Genomic DNA, 22,671 nt, shown 5'->3' with positions numbered 1-22,671 from the left:
GCTCTGGTGTTTTTGTTGTTGATCGGAGCTCTGGTGTTTTTGGTGCTGATCGGAGCTCTGGTGTCTTTGGTGCTGATCGGAGCTCTGTTGGTTTTGCCGCTGATCGGAGCTCCGGTGTTTTTGGTGCTGATCGGAGCTCTGGTGTTTTTGGTGCTGATCGGAGCTCTGTTTTTTTTGGTGCTGATCGGAGCTCTGGTGTTTTTGGTGCTGATCGGAGATCTGGTGTTTTTGGTGTTGATTGGAGTGCTGGTGTTTTTGGTGTTGATCGGAGCTCTGGTGTTTTTGGTGCTGATCGGAGCTCTGGTGTTTTTGGTGCTGATCGGAGCTCTGGTGTTTTTGGTGCTGATCGGAGCTCTGGTGTTTTTGGTGTTGATCGGAGCTCTGTTTTTTTTAGTGTTGATCGGAGCTCTGGTGTATTTGTTGTTGATCGGAGCTCTGGTCTTTTTGGTGCTGATCGGAGCTCTGGTGATTTTGGTGTTGATCGGAGCTCTGGTGTTTTTGGTGTTGATCGGAGCTCTGGTGTTTTTCGTGTTGATCGGAGCTCTGGTGTGTTTGGTGTTAATCGGAGCTTAGGTGTGTTTGGTGTTGATCGGAGCTCTGGTGTTTTTGGTGTTGATCGGAGCTCTGGTGTTTTTGGTGTTGATCGGAGCTCTGGTGTTTTTAGTGCTGATCGGAGCTCTGGTGTTTTTGGTGTTGATCGGAGCTCTGGTGTTTTTGGTGTTGATCGGAGCTCTGGTGTTTTTGGTGTTGATCGGAGCTCTGGTGTTTTTAGTGCTGATCGGAGCTCTGGTGTTTTTGGTGTTGATCGGAGCTCTGGTGTTTTTGGTGTTGATCGGAGCTCTGGTGTTTTTGGTGTTGATCGGAGCTCTGGTGTTTTTGGTGTTGATCGGAGCTCTGGTGTTTTTGGTGTTGATCGGAGCTCTGGTGTGTTTGGTGTTAATCGGAGCTTAGGTGTGTTTGGTGTTGATCGGAGCTCTGGTGTTTTTGGTGTTGATCGGAACTCTGGTGTTTTTGGTGCTGATCGGAGCTCTGGTGTATTTCGTGTTGATCGGAGCTCTGGTGTTTTTGGTATTGATCGGAGCTCTGGTGTTTTTGGTGTTGATCGGAGCTCTAGTGTTTTTGGTGTTAATCGGAGCTCTGGTGTTTTTGGTGCTGATCGGAGCTCTGGTGTTTTTGGTGTTGATCGGAGCTCTGGTGATTTTGGTGTTGTTCGCTGCTCTGGTGTTTTTGGTGCTGATCGGAGGTCTGGTGTTTTTGGTGCTGATCGGAGCTCTGGTGTTTTTGTGCTGATCGGAGCTCTGGTGTTTTGGGTTCTGATCGGAGCTCTGGTGTTTTTTGTGATGATCGGAACTCTGGTGTTTTTGGTGTTGATCGGAGCTCTGGTGTTTTTGGTGTTGTTCGGAGCTCTGGTGCTTTTGGTGCTGATCGGAGGTCTGGTGTTTTTGGTGCTGATCGGAGCTCTGGTGTTTTTGTGCTGATCGGAGCTCTGGTGTTTTGGGTTCTGATCGGAGCTCTGGTGTTTTTTGTGATGATCGGAGCTCTGGTGTTTTTGGTGTTGATCGGAGCTCTGGTGTTTTTTGTGCTGATCGGAGCTCTGGTGTTTTTGGTGCTGATCGGAGCTCTGGTGTTTTTGGTGTTGATCGGAGCTCTGGTGTTTTTGGTGCTGATCGGAGCTCTGGTGTCTTTGGTGCTGATCGGAGCTCTGTTGGTTTTGCCGCTGATCGGAGCTCTGGTGTTTTTGGCGCTGATCGCAGCTCTGTTGTTACTGGTGCTGATCGGAGCTCTGGTGTTTTTGGTGCTGATCGGAGCTCTGGTGTTTTTGGTGTTGATCGGAGCTCCGGTGTTTTTGGTGCTGATCGGAGCTCTGGTGTTTTTGGTGCTGATCGGAGCTCTGTTTTTTTTGGTGCTGATCGGAGCTCTGGTGTTTTTGGTGCTGATCGGAGATCTGGTGTTTTTGGTGTTGATTGGAGTGCTGGTGTTTTTGGTGTTGATCGGAGCTCTGGTGTTTTTGGTGCTGATCGGAGCTCTGGTGTTTTTGGTGCTGATCGGAGCTCTGGTGTTTTTGGTGCTGATCGGAGCTCTGGTGTTTTTGGTGTTGATCGGAGCTCTGTTTTTTTTTAGTGTTGATCGGAGCTCTGGTGTATTTGTTGTTGATCGGAGCTCTGGTGTTTTTGGTGCTGATCGAAGCTCTGGTGATTTTGGTGTTGATCGGAGCTCTGGTGTTTTTGGTGTTGATCGGAGCTCTGGTGTTTTTGGTGTTGATCGGAGCTCTGGTGTGTTTGGTGTTAATCGGAGCTTAGGTGTGTTTGGTGTTGATCGGAGCTCTGGTGTTTTTGGTGTTGATCGGAGCTCTGGTGTTTTTTGTGTTGATCGGAGCTCTGGTGTTTATAGTGCTGATCGGAGCTCTGGTGTTTTTGGTGTTGATCGGAGCTCTGGTGTTTTTGGTGTTGATCGGAGCTCTGGTGTTTTTGGTGTTGATCGGAGCTCTGGTGTTTTTGGTGTTGATCGGAGCTCTGGTGTTTTTGGTGTTGATCGGAGCTCTGGTGTTTTTGGTGTTGATCGGAGCTGTGGTGTTTTTGGTGTTGATCGGAGCTCTGGTGTTTTTGGTGTTGATCGGAGCTCTGGTGTTTTTGGTGTTGATCGGAGCTCTGGTGTGTTTGGTGTTAATCGGAGCTTAGGTGTGGTGTTGATCGGAGCTCTGGTGTTTTGGGTTCTGATCGGAGCTCTGGTGTTTTTTGTGATGATCGGAGCTCTGGTGTTTTTGGTGTTGATCGGAGCTCTGGTGTTTTTGGTGCTGATCGGAGCTCTGGTGTTTTTGGTGCTGATCGGAGCTCTGGTGTTTTTGGTGTTGATCGGAGCTCTGGTGTTTTTGGTGCTGATCGGAGCTCTGGTGTCTTTGGTGCTGATCGGAGCTCTGTTGGTTTTGCCGCTGATCGGAGCTCTGGTGTTTTTGGCGCTGATCGGAGCTCTGTTGTTATTGGTGCTGATCGGAGCTCTGGTGTTTTTGGTGCAGATCGGAGCTCTGGTGTTTTTGGTGTTGATCGGAGCTGCGGTGTTTTTGGTGCTGATCGGAGCTCTGGTGTTTTTGGTGCTGATCGGAGCTCTGTTTTTTTTGGTGCTGATCGGAGCTCTGGTGTTTTTGGTGCTGATCGGAGATCTTGTGTTTTTGGTGTTGATTGGAGTGCTGGTGTTTTTGGTGTTGATCGGAGCTCTGGTGTTTTTGGTGCTGATCGGAGCTCTGGTGTTTTTGGTGCTGATCGGAGCTCTGGTGTTTTTGGTGCTGATCGGAGCTCTGGTGATTTTGGTCTTGATCGGAGCTCTGTTTTTTTTAGTGTTGATCGGAGCTCTGGTGTATTTGTTCTTGATCGGAGCTCTGGTGTTTTTGGTGCTGATCGGAGCTCTGGTGATTTTGGTGTTGATCGGAGCTCTGGTGTTTTTGGTGTTGATCGGAGCTCTGGTGTTTTTGGTGTTGATCGGAGCTCTGGTGTGTTTGGTGTTAATCGGAGCTTAGGTGTGTTTGGTGTTGATCGGAGCTCTGGTGTTTTTGGTGTTGATCGGAGCTCTGGTGTTTTTGGTGTTGATCGGAGCTCTGGTGTTTTTAGTGCTGATCGGAGCTCTGGTGTTTTTGGTGTTGATCGGAGCTCTGGTGTTTTTGGTGTTGATCGGAGCTCTGGTGTTTTTGATGTTGATCGGAGCTCTGGTGTTTTTGGTGTTGATCGGAGCTCTGGTGGTTTTGGTGTTGATCGGAGCTCTGGTGTTTTTGGTGCTGATCGGAGCTCTGGTGTTTTTGGTGTTGATCGGAGCTCTGGTGTTTTTGGTGTTGATCGGAGCTCTGGTGTTTTTGGTGCTGATCGGAGCTCTGGTGTTTTTGGTGTTGATAGGAGCTCTGGTGTTTTTGGTGTTGATCGGAGCTCTGGTGTTTTTGGTGTTGATCGGAGCTCTGGTGTTTTTGGTGCTGATCGGAGCTCTGGTGTTTTTGGAGTTGATCGGAGCCCTGGTGTTTTTGGTGTTGATCGGAGCTCTGGTGTTTTTGGTGTTGATCAGAGCTCTGGAGTTTTTGGTGCTGATCTGAGCTCTGGTGTATTTCGTGTTGATCGGAGCTCTGGTGTTTTTGGTGTTGATCGGAGCCCTGGTGTTTTTGGTGTTGATCGGAGCTCTGGTGTATTTGGTGTTGTTCGGAGCTCTGGTGTTTTTGGTGCTGATCGGAGCTCTGGTGTTTTTGGTGCTGATCGGAGCTCTGGTGTTTTTGGTGTTGATCGGAGCTCTGGTGTTTTTGGTGTTGTTCGGAGCTCTGGTGCTTTTGGTGCTGATCGGAGCTCTGGTGTTTTTGGTGTTGTTCGGAGCTCTGGTGCTTTTGGTGCTGATCGGAGCTCTGGTGTTTTTGGTGCTGATCGGAGCTCTGGTGTTTTTGTGCTGATCGGAGCTCTGGTGTTTTGGGTTCTGATCGGAGCTCTGGTGTTTTTTGTGATGATCGGAGCTCTGGTGTTTTTGGTGTTGATCGGAGCTCTGGTGTTTTTGGTGTTGATCGGAGCTCTGGTGTTTTTGGTGCTGATCGGAGCTCTGGTGTTTTTGGTGCTGATCGGAGCTCTGGTGTTTTTGGTGCTGATCAGAGCTCAGGTGTTTTTGGTGCTGATGGGAGCTCTGGTGTTTTTGGTGTTGATCGGAGCTCTGGTGATTTTGTGCTGATCGGAGATCTGGTGTTTTTGGTGCTGATCGGAGCTCTGGTGTTTTTGGTGCTGATCGGAGCTCTGGTGTTTTTGATGTTGATCGGAGCTCTGGTGTTTTTGGTGTTGATCTGAGCGCTGGTGTGTTTGGTGCTGATCGGAGCTCTGGTGTCTTTGGTGCTGATCGGAGCTCTGTTGGTTTTGCCGCTGATCGGAGCTCTGGTGTTTTTGGTGTTGATCGGAGCTCTGTTTTTTTTAGTGTTGATCGGAGCTCTGGTGTATTTGTTGTTGATCGGAGCTCTGGTGTTTTTGGTGCTGATCGGAGCTCTGGTGATTTTGGTGTTGATCGGAGCTCTGGTGTTTTTGGTGTTGATCGGAGCTCTGGTGTTTTTGGTGTTGATCGGAGCTCTGGTGTGTTTGGTGTTAATCGGAGCTTAGGTGTGTTTGGTGTTGATCGGAGCTCTGGTGTTTTTGGTGTTGATCGGAGCTCTGGTGTTTTTGGTGTTGATCGGAGCTGTGGTGTTTTTAGTGCTGATCGGAGCTCTGGTGTTTTTGGTGTTGATCGGAGCTCTGGTGTTTTTGGTGTTGATCGGAGCTCTGGTGTTTTTGGTGTTGATCGGAGCTCTGGTGTTTTTGGTGTTGATCGGAGCTCTGGTGTTTTTGGTGTTGATCGGAGCTCTGGTGTTTTTGGTGTTGATCGGAGCTCTGGTGTTTTTAGTGCTGATCGGAGCTCTGGTGTTTTTGGTGTTGATCGGAGCTCTGGTGTTTTTGGTGTTGATCGGAGCTCTGGTGTTTTTGGTGTTGATCGGAGCTCTGGTGTTTTTGGTGTTGATCGGAGCTCTGGTGTTTTTGGTGTTGATCGGAGCTCTGGTGTTTTTGGTGTTGATCGGAGCTCTGGTGTTTTTGGTGTTGATCGGAGCTCTGGTGTTTTTGGTGCTGATCGGAGCTCTGGTGTCTTTGGTGCTGATCGGAGCTCTGGTGTTTTTGGTGCTGATCGGAGCTCTGGTGTTTTTGGTGTTGATCGGAGCTCCGGTGTTTTTGGTGCTGATCGGAGCTCTGGTGTTTTTGGTGCTGATCGGAGCTCTGTTTTTTTTGGTGCTGATCGGAGCTCTGGTGTTTTTGGTGTTGATCGGAGCTCTGGTGTTTTTGGTGTTGATCGGAGCTCTGGTGTTTTTGGTGTTGATCGGAGCTCTGGTGTTTTTGGTGTTGATCGGAGCTCTGGTGTTTTTGGTGTTGATCGGAGCTCTGGTGTTTTTGGTGCTGATCGGAGCTCTGGTGTTTTTGGTGTTGATCGGAGCCCTGGTGTTTTTGGTGTTGATCGGAGCTCTGGTGTTTTTGGTGCTGATCGGAGCTCTGGTGTTTTTGGTGCTGATCGGAGCTCTGGTGTTTTTGGTGCTGATCGGAGCTCTGGTGATTTTGGTCTTGATCGGAGCTCTGTTTTTTTTAGTGTTGATCGGAGCTCTGGTGTATTTGTTCTTGATCGGAGCTCTGGTGTTTTTGGTGCTGATCGGAGCTCTGGTGATTTTGGTGTTGATCGGAGCTCTGGTGTTTTTGGTGTTGATCGGAGCTCTGGTGTTTTTGGTGTTGATCGGAGCTCTGGTGTGTTGGTGTTAATCGGAGCTTAGGTGTGTTTGGTGTTGATCGGAGCTCTGGTGTTTTTGGTGTTGATCGGAGCTCTGGTGTTTTTGGTGTTGATCGGAGCTCTGGTGTTTTTAGTGCTGATCGGAGCTCTGGTGTTTTTGGTGTTGATCGGAGCTCTGGTGTTTTTGGTGTTGATCGGAGCTCTGGTGTTTTTGGTGTTGATCGGAGCTCTGGTGTTTTTGGTGTTGATCGGGGCTCTGGTGGTTTTGGTGTTGATCGGAGCTCTGGTGTTTTTGGTGCTGATCGGAGCTCTGGTGTTTTTGGTGTTGATCGGAGCTCTGGTGTTTTTGGTGTTGATCGGAGCTCTGGTGTTTTTGGTGCTGATCGGAGCTCTGGTGTTTTTGGTGTTGATAGGAGCTCTGGTGTTTTTGGTGTTGATCGGAGCTCTGGTGTTTTTGGTGTTGATCGGAGCTCTGGTGTTTTTGGTGCTGATCGGAGCTCTGGTGTTTTTGGAGTTGATCGGAGCCCTGGTGTTTTTGGTGTTGATCGGAGCTCTGGTGTTTTTGGTGTTGATCAGAGCTCTGGAGTTTTTGGTGCTGATCTGAGCTCTGGTGTATTTCGTGTTGATCGGAGCTCTGGTGTTTTTGGTGTTGATCGGAGCCCTGGTGTTTTTGGTGTTGATCGGAGCTCTGGTGTATTTGGTCTTGTTCGGAGCTCTGGTGTTTTTGGTGCTGATCGGAGCTCTGGTGTTTTTGGTGCTGATCGGAGCTCTGGTGTTTTTGGTGTTGATCGGAGCTCTGGTGTTTTTGGTGTTGTTCGGAGCTCTGGTGTTTTTGGTGCTGATCGGAGCTCTGGTGTTTTTGGTGTTGTTCGGAGCTCTGGTGCTTTTGGTGCTGATCGGAGCTCTGGTGTTTTTGGTGCTGATCGGAGCTCTGGTGTTTTTGTGCTGATCGGAGCTCTGGTGTTTTGGGTTCTGATCGGAGCTCTGGTGTTTTTTGTGATGACCGGAGCTCTGGTGTTTTTGGTGTTGATCGGAGCTCTGGTGTTTTTGGTGTTGATCGGAGCTCTGGTGTTTTTGGTGCTGATCGGAGCTCTGGTGTTTTTGGTGCTGATCGGAGCTCTGGTGTTTTTGGTGCTGATCAGAGCTCAGGTGTTTTTGGTGCTGATGGGAGCTCTGGTGTTTTTGGTGTTGATCGGAGCTCTGGTGATTTTGTGCTGATCGGAGATCTGGTGTTTTTGGTGCTGATCGGAGCTCTGGTGTTTTTGGTGCTGATCGGAGCTCTGGTGTTTTTGGTGTTGATCGGAGCTCTGGTGTTTTTGGTGTTGATCTGAGCGCTGGTGTGTTTGGTGCTGATCGGAGCTCTGGTGTCTTTGGTGCTGATCGGAGCTCTGTTGGTTTTGCCGCTGATCGGAGCTCTGGTGTTTTTGGTGTTCATCGGTGCTCTGTTTTTTTTAGTGTTGATCGGAGCTCTGGTGTATTTGTTGTTGATCGGAGCTCTGGTGTTTTTGGTGCTGATCGGAGCTCTGGTGATTTTGGTGTTGATCGGAGCTCTGGTGTTTTTGGTGTTGATCGGAGCTCTGGTGTTTTTGGTGTTGATCGGAGCTCTGGTGTGTTTGGTGTTAATCGGAGCTTAGGTGTGTTTGGTGTTGATCGGAGCTCTGGTGTTTTTGGTGTTGATCGGAGCTCTGGTGTTTTTGGTGTTGATCAGAGCTCTGGTGTTTTTAGTGCTGATCGGAGCTCTGGTGTTTTTGGTGTTGATCGGAGCTCTGGTGTTTTTGGTGTTGATCGGAGCTCTGGTGTTTTTGGTGTTGATCGGAGCTCTGGTGTTTTTGGTGTTGATCGGAGCTCTGGTGTTTTTGGTGTTGATCGGAGCTCTGGTGTTTTTGGTGTTGATCGGAGCTCTGGTGTTTTTAGTGCTGATCGGAGCTCTGGTGTTTTTGGTGTTGATCGGAGCTCTGGTGTTTTTGGTGTTGATCGGAGCTCTGGTGTTTTTGGTGTTGATCGGAGCTCTGGTGTTTTTGGTGTTGATCGGAGCTCTGGTGTTTTTGGTGTTGATCGGAGCTCTGGTGTTTTTGGTGTTGATCGGAGCTCTGGTGTTTTTGGTGTTGATCGGAGCTCTGGTGTTTTTGGTGCTGATCGGAGCTCTGGTGTCTTTGGTGCTGATCGGAGCTCTGTTGGTTTTGCCGCTGATCGGAGCTCTGGTGTTTTTGGCGCTGATCGGAGCTCTGTTGTTATTGGTGCTGATCGGAGCTCTGGTGTTTTTGGTGCTGATCGGAGCTCTGGTGTTTTTGGTGTTGATCGGAGCTCCGGTGTTTTTGGTGCTGATCGGAGCTCTGGTGTTTTTGGTGCTGATCGGAGCTCTGTTTTTTTTGGTGCTGATCGGAGCTCTGGTGTTTTTGGTGTTGATCGGAGCTCTGGTGTTTTTGGTGTTGATCGGAGCTCTGGTGTTTTTGGTGTTGATCGGAGCTCTGGTGTTTTTGGTGTTGATCTGAGCTCTGGTGTTTTTGGTGTTGATCGGAGCTCTGGTGTTTTTGGTGCTGATCGGAGCTCTGGTGTTTTTGGTGTTGATCGGAGCACTGGTGTTTTGGTGTTGATCGGAGCTCTGGTGTATTTGATGTTGATCGGAGCACTGGTGTTTTGGTGTTGATCGGAGCTCTGGTGTTTTTGGTGTTGATCGGAGCTCTGGTTTTTTTGGTGCTGATCGGAGCTCTGGTGTTTTTGGTGTTGATCGGAGCTCTGGTGTTTTTGGTGTTGATCGGAGCTCTGGTGTTTTTGGTGTTGATCGGAGCTCTGGTGTTTTTGGTGCTGATCGGAGCTCTGGTGTTTTTGGTGTTGATCGGAACTCTGGTGTTTTTGGTGCTGATCGGAGCTCTGGTGTATTTCGTGTTGATCGGAGCCCTGGTATTTTTGGTATTGATCGGAGCTCTGGTGTTTTTGGTGTTGATCGGAGCTCTGGTGTTTTTGGTGTTGATCAGAGCTCTGGTGTTTTTGGTGCTGATCTGAGCTCTGGTGTATTTCGTGTTGATCGGAGCTCTGGTGTTTTTGGTGTTGATCGGAGCCCTGGTGTTTTTGGTGTTGATCGGAGCTCTGGTGTATTTGGTGTTGTTCGGAGCTCTGGTGTTTTTGGTGCTGATCGGAGCTCTGGTGTTTTTGGTGTTGTTCGGAGCTCTGGTGTTTTTGGTGCTGATCGGAGCTCTGGTATTTTTGGTATTGATCAGAGCTCTGGTGTTTTTGGTGCTGATCGGAGCTCTGGTGTTTTTCGTGTTGATCGGAGCTCTGGTGTTTTTGGTGCTGATCGGGGCTCTGGTGTTTTTGCTGTTGTTCGGAGCTCTGGTGTTTTTGGTGCTGATCGGAGCTCTGGTGTTTTTGGTGCTGATCGGAGCTCTGGTGTTTTTGGTGTTGATCAGAGCTCTGGTGTTTTTGGTGCTGATCGGAGCTCTGGTGTTTTTGGTGTTGATCGGAGCTCTGTTGTTTTTGGTGCTGATCGGAGCTCTGGTGTTTTTGGTGTTGATCGGAGCTCTGGTGTTTTTGGTGTTGATCGGAGCTCTGGTGTTTTTGGTGCTGATCGGAGCTCTGGTGTTTTTGGTGTTGATCGGAGCTCTGGTGTTTTTGGTGTTGATCGGAGCTCTGGTTTTTTCGTGTTGATCGGAGCTCTGGTGTTTTTGGTGCTGATCGGAGCTCTGGTGTTTTTGGTGTTGATCGGAACTCTGGTGTTTTTGGTGCTGATCGGAGCTCTGGTGTATTTCGTGTTGATCGGAGCTCTGGTGTTTTTGGTATTGATCGGAGCTCTGGTGTTTTTGGTGTTGATCGGAGCTCTAGTGTTTTTGGTGTTAATCGGAGCTCTGGTGTTTTTGGTGCTGATCGGAGCTCTGGTGTTTTTGGTGTTGATCGGAGCTCTGGTGTTTTTGGTGTTGTTCGGAGCTCTGGTGTTTTTGGTGCTGATCGGAGGTCTGGTGTTTTTGGTGCTGATCGGAGCTCTGGTGTTTTTGTGCTGATCGGAGCTCTGGTGTTTTGGGTTCTGATCGGAGCTCTGGTGTTTTTTGTGATGATCGGAGCTCTGGTGTTTTTGGTGTTGATCGGAGCTCTGGTGTTTTTGGTGTTGTTCGGAGCTCTGGTGTTTTTGGTGCTGATCGGAGGTCTGGTGTTTTTGGTGCTGATCGGAGCTCTGGTGTTTTTGTGCTGATCGGAGCTCTGGTGTTTTGGGTTCTGATCGGAGCTCTGGTGTTTTTTGTGATGATCGGAACTCTGGTGTTTTTGGTGTTGATCGGAGCTCTGGTGTTTTTGGTGCTGATCGGAGCTCTGGTGAATTTGGTGCTGATCGGAGCTCTGGTGTTTTTGGTGTTGATCGGAGCTCTGGTGTTTTTGGTGCTGATCGGAGCTCTGGTGTCTTTGGTGCTGATCGGAGCTCTGTTGGTTTTGCCGCTGATCGGAGCTCTGGTGTTTTTGGCGCTGATCGGAGCTCTGTTGTTATTGGTGCTGATCGGAGCTCTGGTGTTTTTGGTGCTGATCGGAGCTCTGGTGTTTTTGGTGTTGATCGGAGCTCCGGTGTTTTTGGTGCTGATCGGAGCTCTGGTGTTTTTGGTGTTGATTGGAGTGCTGGTGTTTTTGGTGTTGATCGGAGCTCTGGTGTTTTTGGTGCTGATCGGAGCTCTGGTGTTTTTGGTGCTGATCGGAGCTCTGGTGTTTTTGGTGCTGATCGGAGCTCTGGTGTTTTTGGTGTTGATCGGAGCTCTGTTTTTTTTAGTGTTGATCGGAGCTCTGGTGTATTTGTTGTTGATCGGAGCTCTGGTGTTTTTGGTGCTGATCGGAGCTCTGGTGATTTTGGTGTTGATCGGAGCTCTGGTGTTTTTGGTGTTGATCGGAGCTCTGGTGTTTTTGGTGTTGATCGGAGCTCTGGTGTGTTTGGTGTTAATCGGAGCTTAGGTGTGTTTGGTGTTGATCGGAGCTCTGGTGTTTTTGGTGTTGATCGGAGCTCTGGTGTTTTTGGTGTTGATCGGAGCTCTGGTGTTTTTAGTGCTGATCGGAGCTCTGGTGTTTTTGCTGTTGATCGGAGCTCTGGTGTTTTTGGTGTTGATCGGAGCTCTGGTGTTTTTGGTGTTGATCGGAGCTCTGGTGTTTTTAGTGCTGATCGGAGCTCTGGTGTTTTTGGTGTTGATCGGAGCTCTGGTGTTTTTGGTGTTGATCGGAGCTCTGGTGTTTTTGGTGTTGATCGGAGCTCTGGTGTTTTTGGTGTTGATCGGAGCTCTGGTGTTTTTGGTGTTGATCGGAGCTCTGGTGTGTTTGGTGTTAATCGGAGCTTAGGTGTGTTTGGTGTTGATCGGAGCTCTGGTGTTTTGGGTTCTGATCGGAGCTCTGGTGTTTTTTGTGATGATCGGAGCTCTGGTGTTTTTGGTGTTGATCGGAGCTCTGGTGTTTTTGGTGCTGATCGGAGCTCTGGTGTTTTTGGTGCTGATCGGAGCTCTGGTGTTTTTGGTGTTGATCGGAGCTCTGGTGTTTTTGGTGCTGATCGGAGCTCTGGTGTCTTTGGTGCTGATCGGAGCTCTGTTGGTTTTGCCGCTGATCGGAGCTCTGGTGTTTTTGGCGCTGATCGGAGCTCTGTTGTTATTGGTGCTGATCGGAGCTCTGGTGTTTTTGGTGCTGATCGGAGCTCTGGTGTTTTTGGTGTTGATCGGAGCTCCGGTGTTTTTGGTACTGATCGGAGCTCTGGTGTTTTTGGTGCTGATCGGAGCTCTGTTTTTTTTGGTGCTGATCGGAGCTCTGGTGTTTTTGGTGCTGATCGGAGATCTGGCGTTTTTGGTGTTGATTGGAGTGCTGGTGTTTTTGGTGTTGATCGGAGCTCTGGTGTTTTTGGTGCTGATCGGAGCTCTGGTGTTTTTGGTGCTGATCGGAGCTCTGGTGTTTTTGGTGCTGATCGGAGCTCTGGTGTTTTTGGTCTTGATCGGAGCTCTGTTTTTTTTAGTGTTGATCGGAGCTCTGGTGTATTTGTTCTTGATCGGAGCTCTGGTGTTTTTGGTGCTGATCGGAGCTCTGGTGATTTTGGTGTTGATCGGAGCTCTGGTGTTTTTGGTGTTGATCGGAGCTCTGGTGTTTTTGGTGTTGATCGGAGCTCTGGTGTGTTTGGTGTTAATCGGAGCTTAGGTGTGTTTGGTGTTGATCGGAGCTCTGGTGTTTTTGGTGTTGATCGGAGCTCTGGTGTTTTTGGTGTTGATCGGAGCTCTGGTGTTTTTAGTGCTGATCGGAGCTCTGGTGTTTTTGGTGTTGATCGGAGCTCTGGTGTTTTTGGTGTTGATCGGAGCTCTGGTGTTTTTGGTGTTGATCGGAGCTCTGGTGTTTTTGGTGTTGATCGGAGCTCTGGTGGTTTTGGTGTTGATCGGAGCTCTGGTGTTTTTGGTGCTGATCGGAGCTCTGGTGTTTTTGGTGTTGATCGGAGCTCTGGTGTTTTTGGTGTTGATCGGAGCTCTGGTGTTTTAGGTGCTGATCGGAGCTCTGGTGTTTTTGGTGTTGATAGGAGCTCTGGTGTTTTTGGTGTTGATCGGAGCTCTGGTGTTTTTGGTGTTGATCGGAGCTCTGGTGTTTTTGGTGCTGATCGGAGCTCTGGTGTTTTTGGAGTTGATCGGAGCCCTGGTGTTTTTGGTGTTGATCGGAGCTCTGGTGTTTTTGGTGTTGATCAGAGCTCTGGTGTTTTTGGTGCTGATCTGAGCTCTGGTGTATTTCGTGTTGATCGGAGCTCTGGTGTTTTTGGTGTTGATCGGAGCCCTGGTGTTTTTGGTGTTGATCGGAGCTCTGGTGTATTTGGTGTTGTTCGGAGCTCTGGTGTTTTTGGTGCTGATCGGAGCTCTGGTGTTTTTGGTGCTGATCGGAGCTCTGGTGTTTTTGGTGTTGATCGGAGCTCTGGTGTTTTTGGTGTTGTTCGGAGCTCTGGTGTTTTTGGTGCTGATCGGAGCTCTGGTGTTTTTGGTGTTGTTCGGAGCTCTGGTGCTTTTGGTGCTGATCGGAGCTCTGGTGTTTTTGGTGCTGATCGGAGCTCTGGTGTTTTTGTGCTGATCGGAGCTCTGGTGTTTTGGGTTCTGATCACAGCTCTGGTGTTTTTTGTGATGATCGGAGCTCTGGTGTTTTTGGTGTTGATCGGAGCTCTGGTGTTTTTGGTGTTGATCGGAGCTCTGGTGTTTTTGGTGCTGATCGGAGCTCTGGTGTTTTTGGTGCTGATCGGAGCTCTGGTGTTTTTGGTGCTGATCAGAGCTCAGGTGTTTTTGGTGCTGATGGGAGCTCTGGTGTTTTTGGTGTTGATCGGAGCTCTGGTGATTTTGTGCTGATCGGAGATCTGGTGTTTTTGGTGCTGATCGGAGCTCTGGTGTTTTTGGTGCTGATCGGAGCTCTGGTGTTTTTGGTGTTGATCGGAGCTCTGGTGTTTTTGGTGTTGATCTGAGCGCTGGTGTGTTTGGTGCTGATCGGAGCTCTGGTGTCTTTGGTGTTGATCGGAGCTCTGGTGTTTTTGTGCTGATCGGAGCGCTGGTGCTTTTGGTGCTGATCGGAGCTCTGGTGTTTTTGGTGCTGATCGGAGCTCTGGTGTTTTTTTGCTGATCGGAGCTCTGGTGTTTTATGTGATGATCGGAGCTCTGGTGTTTTTTGTGCTGATCGGAGCTCTGGTGTTTTTGGTGTTGATCGGAGCTCTGGTGTTTTTGGTGCTGATCGGAGCTCTGGTGTTTTTGGTGCTGATCGGAGCTCTGGTGTTTTTGGTGCTGATCGGAGCTCAGGTGTTTTTGGTGCTGATCGGAGCTCTGGTGTTTTTGGTGCTGATCGGAGCTCTGGTGTTTTTGGTGCTGATCGGAGCTCTGGTGTTTTTGGTGCTGATTGGAGCTCTGGTGTTTTTTGTGTTGATCGGAGCTCTGGTGTTTTTGGTGCTGATCGGAGCTGTGGTGTTTTTGGTGCTGATCGGAGCCCTGGTGTTTTTGGTGTTGATCGGAGCTCTGGTGTTTTTGTGCTGATCGGAGCTCTGGTGTTTTTGGTGTTGATCGGAGCTCTGGTGTTTTTGGTGTTGATCAGAGCTCTGGTGTTTTTGGTGCTGATCGGAGCTCTGGTGTTTTTGGTGTTGATCGGAGCTCTGGTGTTTTGGTGCTGATCGGATCTCTGGTGTTTTTGGTGCTGATCGGAGCTCTGGTGTTTTTGGTGCTGATCGGAGCTCTGGTGTTATTGGTGCTGATCGGAGCTCTGGTGTTTTTGGTGCTGATCGGAGCTGTGGTGTTTTTGGTGCTGATCGGAGCTCAGGTGATTTTGGTGTTGATCGGAGCTCTGGTGTTTTGGTGCTGATCGGAGCTCTGGTGTTTTTGGTGCTGATCGGAGCTCTGGTGTTATTGGTGCTGATCGGAGCTCTGGTGTTTTTGGTGCTGATCGGAGCTCTGGTGTTTTTGGTGTTGATCGGAGCTCTGGTGTTTTGGTGCTGATCGGAGCTCTGGTGTTTTTGGTGTTGATCGGAGCTCTGGTGTTTTTGGTGCTGATCGGAGCTCTGGTGTTTTTGGTGCTGATCGGAGCTCTGGTGTTTTTGGTGCTGATCGGAGCTCTGGTGTTTTTGGTGCTGATCGGAGCTCTGGTGTTTTTGGTGTTGATCAGAGCTCTGGTGTTTTTGGTGCTGATCGGAGCTCTGGTGTTATTGGTGCTGATCGGAGCTCTGGTGTTTTTGGTGCTGATCGGAGCTCTGGTGTTTTTGGTGTTGATCGGAGCTCTGGTGTTTTGGTGCTGATCGGAGCTCTGGTGTTTTTGGTGTTGATCGGAGCTCTGGTGTTTTTGGTGCTGATCGGAGCTCTGGTGTTTTTGGTGCTGATCGGAGCTCTGGTGTTTTTGGTGCTGATCGGAGCTCTGGTGTTTTTGGTGCTGATCGGAGCTCTGGTGTTTTTGGTGTTGATCGGAGCTCTGGTGTTTTTGGAGTTGATCGGAGCTCTGGTGTTTTTGGTGCTGATCGGAGCTCTGGTGTTTTTGGTGTTGATCGGAGCTCTGGTGTTTTTGGTGCTGATCGGAGCTCTGGTGTTTTTGGTGTTGATCGGAGCTCTGGTGTTTTTGGTGCTGATTGGAGCTCTGGTGTTTTTGGTGCTGATCGGAGCTCTGGTGTTTTTGGTGCTGATAGGAGCCCTGGTGTTTTTGGTGCTGATCGGAGCTCTGGTGTGTTTGGTGTTAATCGGAGCTTAGGTGTGTTTGGTGTTGATCGGAGCTCTGGTGTTTTTGGTGTTGATCGGAGCTCTGGTGTTTTTGGTGTTGATCAGAGCTCTGGTGTTTTTAGTGCTGATCGGAGCTCTGGTGTTTTTGGTGTTGATCGGAGCTCTGGTGTTTTTGGTGTTGATCGGAGCTCTGGTGTTTTTGGTGTTGATCGGAGCTCTGGTGTTTTTGGTGTTGATCGGAGCTCTGGTGTTTTTGGTGTTGATCGGAGCTCTGGTGTTTTTGGTGTTGATCGGAGCTCTGGTGTTTTTAGTGCTGATCGGGGCTCTGGTGTTTTTGGTGTTGATCGGAGCTCTGGTGTTTTTGGTGTTGATCGGAGCTCTGGTGTTTTTGGTGTTGATCGGAGCTCTGGTGTTTTTGGTGTTGATCGGAGCTCTGGTGTTTTTGGTGTTGATCGGAGCTCTGGTGTTTTTGGTGTTGATCGGAGCTCTGGTGTTTTTGGTGTTGATCGGAGCTCTGGTGTTTTTGGTGCTGATCGGAGCTCTGGTGTCTTTGGTGCTGATCGGAGCTCTGTTGGTTTTGCCGCTGATCGGAGCTCTGGTGTTTTTGGCGCTGATCGGAGCTCTGTTGTTATTGGTGCTGATCGGAGCTCTGGTGTTTTTGGTGCTGATCGGAGCTCTGGTGTTTTTGGTGTTGATCGGAGCTCCGGTGTTTTTGGTGCTGATCGGAGCTCTGGTGTTTTTGGTGCTGATCGGAGCTCTGTTTTTTTTGGTGCTGATCGGAGCTCTGGTGTTTTTGGTGTTGATCGGAGCTCTGGTGTTTTTGGTGTTGATCGGAGCTCTGGTGTTTTTGGTGTTGATCGGAGCTCTGGTGTTTTTGGTGTTGATCGGAGCTCTGGTGTTTTTGGTGTTGATCGGAGCTCTGGTGTTTTTGGTGCTGATCGGAGCTCTGGTGTTTTTGGTGTTGATCGGAGCACTGGTGTTTTGGTGTTGATCGGAGCTCTGGTGTATTTGGTGTTGATCGGAGCACTGGTGTTTTGGTGTTGATCGGAGCTCTGGTGTTTTTGGTGTTGATCGGAGCTCTGGTTTTTTTGGTGCTGATCGGAGCTCTGGTGTTTTTGGTGTTGATCGGAGCTCTGGTGTTTTTGGTGTTGATCGGAGCTCTGGTGTTTTTGGTGTTGATCGGAGCTCTGGTGTTTTTGGTGCTGATCGGAGCTCTGGTGTTTTTGGTGTTGATCGGAACTCTGGTGTTTTTGGTGCTGATCGGAGCTCTGGTGTATTTCGTGTTGATCGGAGCCCTGGTATTTTTGGTATTGATCGGAGCTCTGGTGTTTTTGGTGTTGATCGGAGCTCTGGTGTTTTTGGTGTTGATCAGAGCTCTGGTGTTTTTGGTGCTGATCTGAGCTCTGGTGTATTTCGTGTTGATCGGAGCTCTGGTGTTTTTGGTGTTGATCGGAGCCCTGGTGTTTTTGGTGTTGATCGGAGCTCTGGTGTATTTGGTGTTGTTCGGAGCTCTGGTGTTTTTGGTGCTGATCGGAGCTCTGGTGTTTTTGGTGTTGTTCGGAGCTCTGGTGTTTTTGGTGCTGATCGGAGCTCTGGTATTTTTGGTGTTGATCAGAGCTCTGGTGTTTTTGGTGCTGATCGGAGCTCTGGTGTTTTTCGTGTTGATCGGAGCTCTGGTGTTTTTGGTGCTGATCGGGGCTCTGGTGTTTTTGGTGTTGTTCGGAGCTCTGGTGTTTTTGGTGCTGATCGGAGCTCTGGTGTTTTTGGTGCTGATCGGAGCTCTGGTGTTTTTGGTGTTGATCAGAGCTCTTGTGTTTTTGGTGCTGATCGGAGCTCTGGTGTTTTTGGTGTTGATCGGAGCTCTGTTGTTTTTGGTGCTGATCGGAGCTCTGGTGTTTTTGGTGTTGATCGGAGCTCTGGTGTTTTTGGTGTTGATTGGAGCTCTGGTGTTTTTGGTGCTGATCGGAGCTCTGGTGTTTTTGGTGTTGATCGGAGCTCTGGTGTTTTTGGTGTTGATCGGAGCTCTGGTTTTTTCGTGTTGATCGGAGCTCTGGTGTTTTTTGTGCTGATCGGAGCTCTGGTGTTTTTGGTGTTGATCGGAACTCTGGTGTTTTTGGTGCTGATCGGAGCTCTGGTGTATTTCGTGTTGATCGGAGCTCTGGTGTTTTTGGTATTGATCGGAGCTCTGGTGTTTTTGGTGTTGATCGGAGCTCTAGTGTTTTTGGTGTTAATCGGAGCTCTGGTGTTTTTGGTGCTGATCGGAGCTCTGGTGTTTTTGGTGTTGATCGGAGCTCTGGTGTTTTTGGTGTTGTTCGGAGCTCTGGTGTTTTTGGTGCTGATCGGAGGTCTGGTGTTTTTGGTGCTGATCGGAGCTCTGGTGTTTTTGTGCTGATCGGAGCTCTGGTGTTTTGGGTTCTGATCGGAGCTCTGGTGTTTTTTGTGATGATCGGAGCTCTGGTGTTTTTGGTGTTGATCGGAGCTCTGGTGTTTTTGGTGTTGTTCGGAGCTCTGGTGTTTTTGGTGCTGATCGGAGGTCTGGTGTTTTTGGTGCTGATCGGAGCTCTGGTGTTTTTGTGCTGATCGGAGCTCTGGTGTTTTGGGTTCTGATCGGAGCTCTGGTGTTTTTTGTGATGATCGGAACTCTGGTGTTTTTGGTGTTGATCGGAGCTCTGGTGTTTTTGGTGCTGATCGGAGCTCTGGTGAATTTGGTGCTGATCGGAGCTCTGGTGTTTTTGGTGTTGATCGGAGCTCTGGTGTTTTTGGTGCTGGTCGGAGCTCTGGTGTCTTTGGTGCTGATCGGAGCTCTGTTGGTTTTGCCGCTGATCGGAGCTCTGGTGTTTTTGGCGCTGATCGGAGCTCTGTTGTTATTGGTGCTGATCGGAGCTCTGGTGTTTTTGGTGCTGATCGGAGCTCTGGTGTTTTTGGTGTTGATCGGAGCTCCAGTGTTTTTGGTGCTGATCGGAGCTCTGGTGTTTTTGGTGCTGATCGGAGATCTGGTGTTTTTGGTGTTGATTGGAGTGCTGGTGTTTTTGGTGTTGATCGGAGCTCTGGTGTTTTTGGTGCTGATCGGAGCTCTGGTGTTTTTGGTGCTGATCGGAGCTCTGGTGTTTTTGGTGCTGATCGGAGCTCTGGTGTTTTTGGTGTTGATCGGAGCTCTGTTTTTTTTAGTGTTGATCGGAGCTCTGGTGTATTTGTTGTTGATCGGAGCTCTGGTGTTTTTGGTGCTGATCGGAGCTCTGGTGATTTTGGTGTTGATCGGAGCTCTGGTGTTTTTGGTGTTGATCGGAGCTCTGGTGTTTTTGGTGTTGATCGGAGCTCTGGTGTGTTTGGTGTTAATCGGAGCTTAGGTGTGTTTGGTGTTGATCGGAGCTCTGGTGTTTTTGGTGTTGATCGGAGCTCTGGTGTTTTTGGTGTTGATCGGAGCTCTGGTGTTTTTAGTGCTGATCGGAGCTCTGGTGTTTTTGGTGTTGATCGGAGCTCTGGTGTTTTTGGTGTTGATCGGAGCTCTGGTGTTTTTGGTGTTGATCGGAGCTCTGTTGTTTTTAGTGCTGATCGGAGCTCTGGTGTTTTTGGTGTTGATCGGAGCTCTGGTGTTTTTGGTGTTGATCGGAGCTCTGGTGTTTTTGGTGTTGATCGGAGCTCTGGTGTTTTTGGTGTTGATCGGAGCTCTGGTGTTTTTGGTGTTGATCGGAGCTCTGGTGTGTTTGGTGTTGATCGGAGCTCTGGTGTTTTGGGTTCTGATCGGAGCTCTGGTGTTTTTTGTGATGATCGGAGCTCTGGTGTTTTTGGTGTTGATCGGAGCTCTGGTGTTTTTGGTGCTGATCGGAGCTCTGGTGTTTTTGGTGCTGATCGGAGCTCTGGTGTTTTTGGTGTTGATCGGAGCTCTGGTGTTTTTGGTGCTGATCGGAGCTCTGGTGTCTTTGGTGCTGATCGGAGCTCTGTTGGTTTTGCCGCTGATCGGAGCTCTGGTGTTTTTGGCGCTGATCGGAGCTCTGTTGTTATTGGTGCTGATCGGAGCTCTGGTGTTTTTGGTGCTGATCGGAGCTCTGGTGTTTTTGGTGTTGATCGGAGCTCCGGTGTTTTTGGTACTGATCGGAGCTCTGGTGTTTTTGGTGCTGATCGGAGCTCTGTTTTTTTTGGTGCTGATCGGAGCTCTGGTGTTTTTGGTGCTGATCGGAGATCTGGCGTTTTTGGTGTTGATTGGAGTGCTGGTGTTTTTGGTGTTGATCGGAGCTCTGGTGTTTTTGGTGCTGATCGGAGCTCTGGTGTTTTTGGTGCTGATCGGAGCTCTGGTGTTTTTGGTGCTGATCGGAGCTCTGGTGTTTTTGGTCTTGATCGGAGCTCTGTTTTTTTTAGTGTTGATCGGAGCTCTGGTGTATTTGTTCTTGATCGGAGCTCTGGTGTTTTTGGTGCTGATCGGAGCTCTGGTGATTTTGGTGTTGATCGGAGCTCTGGTGTTTTTGGTGTTGATCGGAGCTCTGGTGTTTTTGGTGTTGATCGGAGCTCTGGTGTGTTTGGTGTTAATCGGAGCTTAGGTGTGTTTGGTGTTGATCGGAGCTCTGGTGTTTTTGGTGTTGATCGGAGCTCTGGTGTTTTTGGTGTTGATCGGAGCTCTGGTGTTTTTAGTGCTGATCGGAGCTCTGGTGTTTTTGGTGTTGATCGGAGCTCTGGTGTTTTTGGTGTTGATCGGAGCTCTGGTGTTTTTGGTGTTGATCGGAGCTCTGGTGTTTTTGGTGTTGATCGGAGCTCTGGTGGTTTTGGTGTTGATCGGAGCTCTGGTGTTTTTGGTGCTGATCGGAGCTCTGGTGTTTTTGGTGTTGATCGGAGCTCTGGTGTTTTTGGTGTTGATCGGAGCTCTGGTGTTTTAGGTGCTGATCGGAGCTCTGGTGTTTTTGGTGTTGATAGGAGCTCTGGTGTTTTTGGTGTTGATCGGAGCTCTGGTGTTTTTGGTGTTGATCGGAGCTCTGGTGTTTTTGGTGCTGATCGGAGCTCTGGTGTTTTTGGAGTTGATCGGAGCCCTGGTGTTTTTGGTGTTGATCGGAGCTCTGGTGTTTTTGGTGTTGATCAGAGCTCTGGTGTTTTTGGTGCTGATCTGAGCTCTGGTGTATTTCGTGTTGATCGGAGCTCTGGTGTTTTTGGTGTTGATCGGAGCCCTGGTGTTTTTGGTGTTGATCGGAGCTCTGGTGTATTTGGTGTTGTTCGGAGCTCTGGTGTTTTTGGTGCTGATCGGAGCTCTGGTGTTTTTGGTGCTGATCGGAGCTCTGGTGTTTTGGGTTCTGATCGGAGCTCTGGTGTTTTTTGTGATGATCGGAGCTCTGGTGTTTTTGGTGTTGTTCGGAGCTCTGGTGTTTTTGGTGCTGATCGGAGCTCTGGTGTTTTTGGTGTTGTTCGGAGCTCTGGTGCTTTTGGTGCTGATCGGAGCTCTGGTGTTTTTGGTGCTGATCGGAGCTCTGGTGTTTTTGTGCTGATCGGAGCTCTGGTGTTTTGGGTTCTGATCGGAGCTCTGGTGTTTTTTGTGATGATCGGAGCTCTGGTGTTTTTGGTGTTGATCGGAGCTCTGGTGTTTTTGGTGTTGATCGGAGCTCTGGTGTTTTTGGTGCTGATCGGAGCTCTGGTGTTTTTGGTGCTGATCGGAGCTCTGGTGTTTTTGGTGCTGATCAGAGCTCAGGTGTTTTTGGTGCTGATGGGAGCTCTGGTGTTTTTGGTGTTGATCGGAGCTCTGGTGATTTTGTGCTGATCGGAGATCTGGTGTTTTTGGTGCTGATCGGAGCTCTGGTGTTTTTGGTGCTGATCGGAGCTCTGGTGTTTTTGGTGTTGATCGGAGCTCTGGTGTTTTTGGTGTTGATCTGAGCGCTGGTGTGTTTGGTGCTGATCGGAGCTCTGGTGTCTTTGGTGTTGATCGGAGCTCTGGTGTTTTTGTGCTGATCGGAGCTCTGGTGCTTTTGGTGCTGATCGGAGCTCTGGTGTTTTTGGTGCTGATCGGAGCTCTGGTGTTTTTTTGCTGATCGGAGCTCTGGTGTTTTATGTGATGATCGGAGCTCTGGTGTTTTTTGTGCTGATCGGAGCTCTGGTGTTTTTGGTGTTGATCGGAGCTCTGGTGTTTTTGGTGCTGATCGGAGCTCTGGTGTTTTTGGTGCTGATCGGAGCTCTGGTGTTTTTGGTGCTGATCGGAGCTCAGGTGTTTTTGGTGCTGATCGGAGCTCTGGTGTTTTTGGTGCTGATCGGAGCTCTGGTGTTTTTGGTGCTGATCGGAGCTCTGGTGTTTTTGGTGCTGATTGGAGCTCTGGTGTTTTTTGTGTTGATCGGAGCTCTGGTGTTTTTGGTGCTGATCGGAGCTGTGGTGTTTTTGGTGCTGATCGGAGCCCTGGTGTTTTTGGTGTTGATCGGAGCTCTGGTGTTTTTGTGCTGATCGGAGCTCTGGTGTTTTTGGTGTTGATCGGAGCTCTGGTGCTTTTGGTGTTGATCAGAGCTCTGGTGTTTTTGGTGCTGATCGGAGCTCTGGTGTTTTTGGTGTTGATCGGAGCTCTGGTGTTTTGGTGCTGATCGGATCTCTGGTGTTTTTGGTGCTGATCGGAGCTCTGGTGTTTTTGGTGCTGATCGGAGCTCTGGTGTTATTGGTGCTGATCGGAGCTCTGGTGTTTTTGGTGCTGATCGGAGCTGTGGTGTTTTTGGTGCTGATCGGAGCTCAGGTGATTTTGGTGTTGATCGGAGCTCTGGTGTTTTGGTGCTGATCGGAGCTCTGGTGTTTTTGGTGCTGATCGGAGCTCTGGTGTTATTGGTGCTGATCGGAGCTCTGGTGTTTTTGGTGCTGATCGGAGCTCTGGTGTTTTTGGTGTTGATCGGAGCTCTGGTGTTTTGGTGCTGATCGGAGCTCTGGTGTTTTTGGTGTTGATCGGAGATCTGGTGTTTTTGGTGCTGATCGGAGCTCTGGTGTTTTTGGTGCTGATCGGAGCTCTGGTGTTTTTGGTGCTGATCGGAGCTCTGGTGTTTTTGGTGCTGATCGGAGCTCTGGTGTTTTTGGTGTTGATCAGAGCTCTGGTGTTTTTGGTGCTGATCGGAGCTCTGGTGTTATTGGTGCTGATCGGAGCTCTGGTGTTTTTGGTGCTGATCGGAGCTCTGGTGTTTTTGGTGTTGATCGGAGCTCTGGTGTTTTGGTGCTGATCGGAGCTCTGGTGTTTTTGGTGTTGATCGGAGCTCTGGTGTTTTTGGTGCTGATCGGAGCTCTGGTGTTTTTGGTGCTGATCGGAGCTCTGGTGTTTTTGGTGCTGATCGGAGC

Source organism: Scyliorhinus torazame, chromosome 3 (genome assembly GCF_047496885.1).
Source record: "Scyliorhinus torazame isolate Kashiwa2021f chromosome 3, sScyTor2.1, whole genome shotgun sequence".
Lineage (NCBI taxonomy): Eukaryota > Metazoa > Chordata > Chondrichthyes > Carcharhiniformes > Scyliorhinidae > Scyliorhinus > Scyliorhinus torazame.
This window is presented reverse-complemented; position numbering follows the sequence as displayed.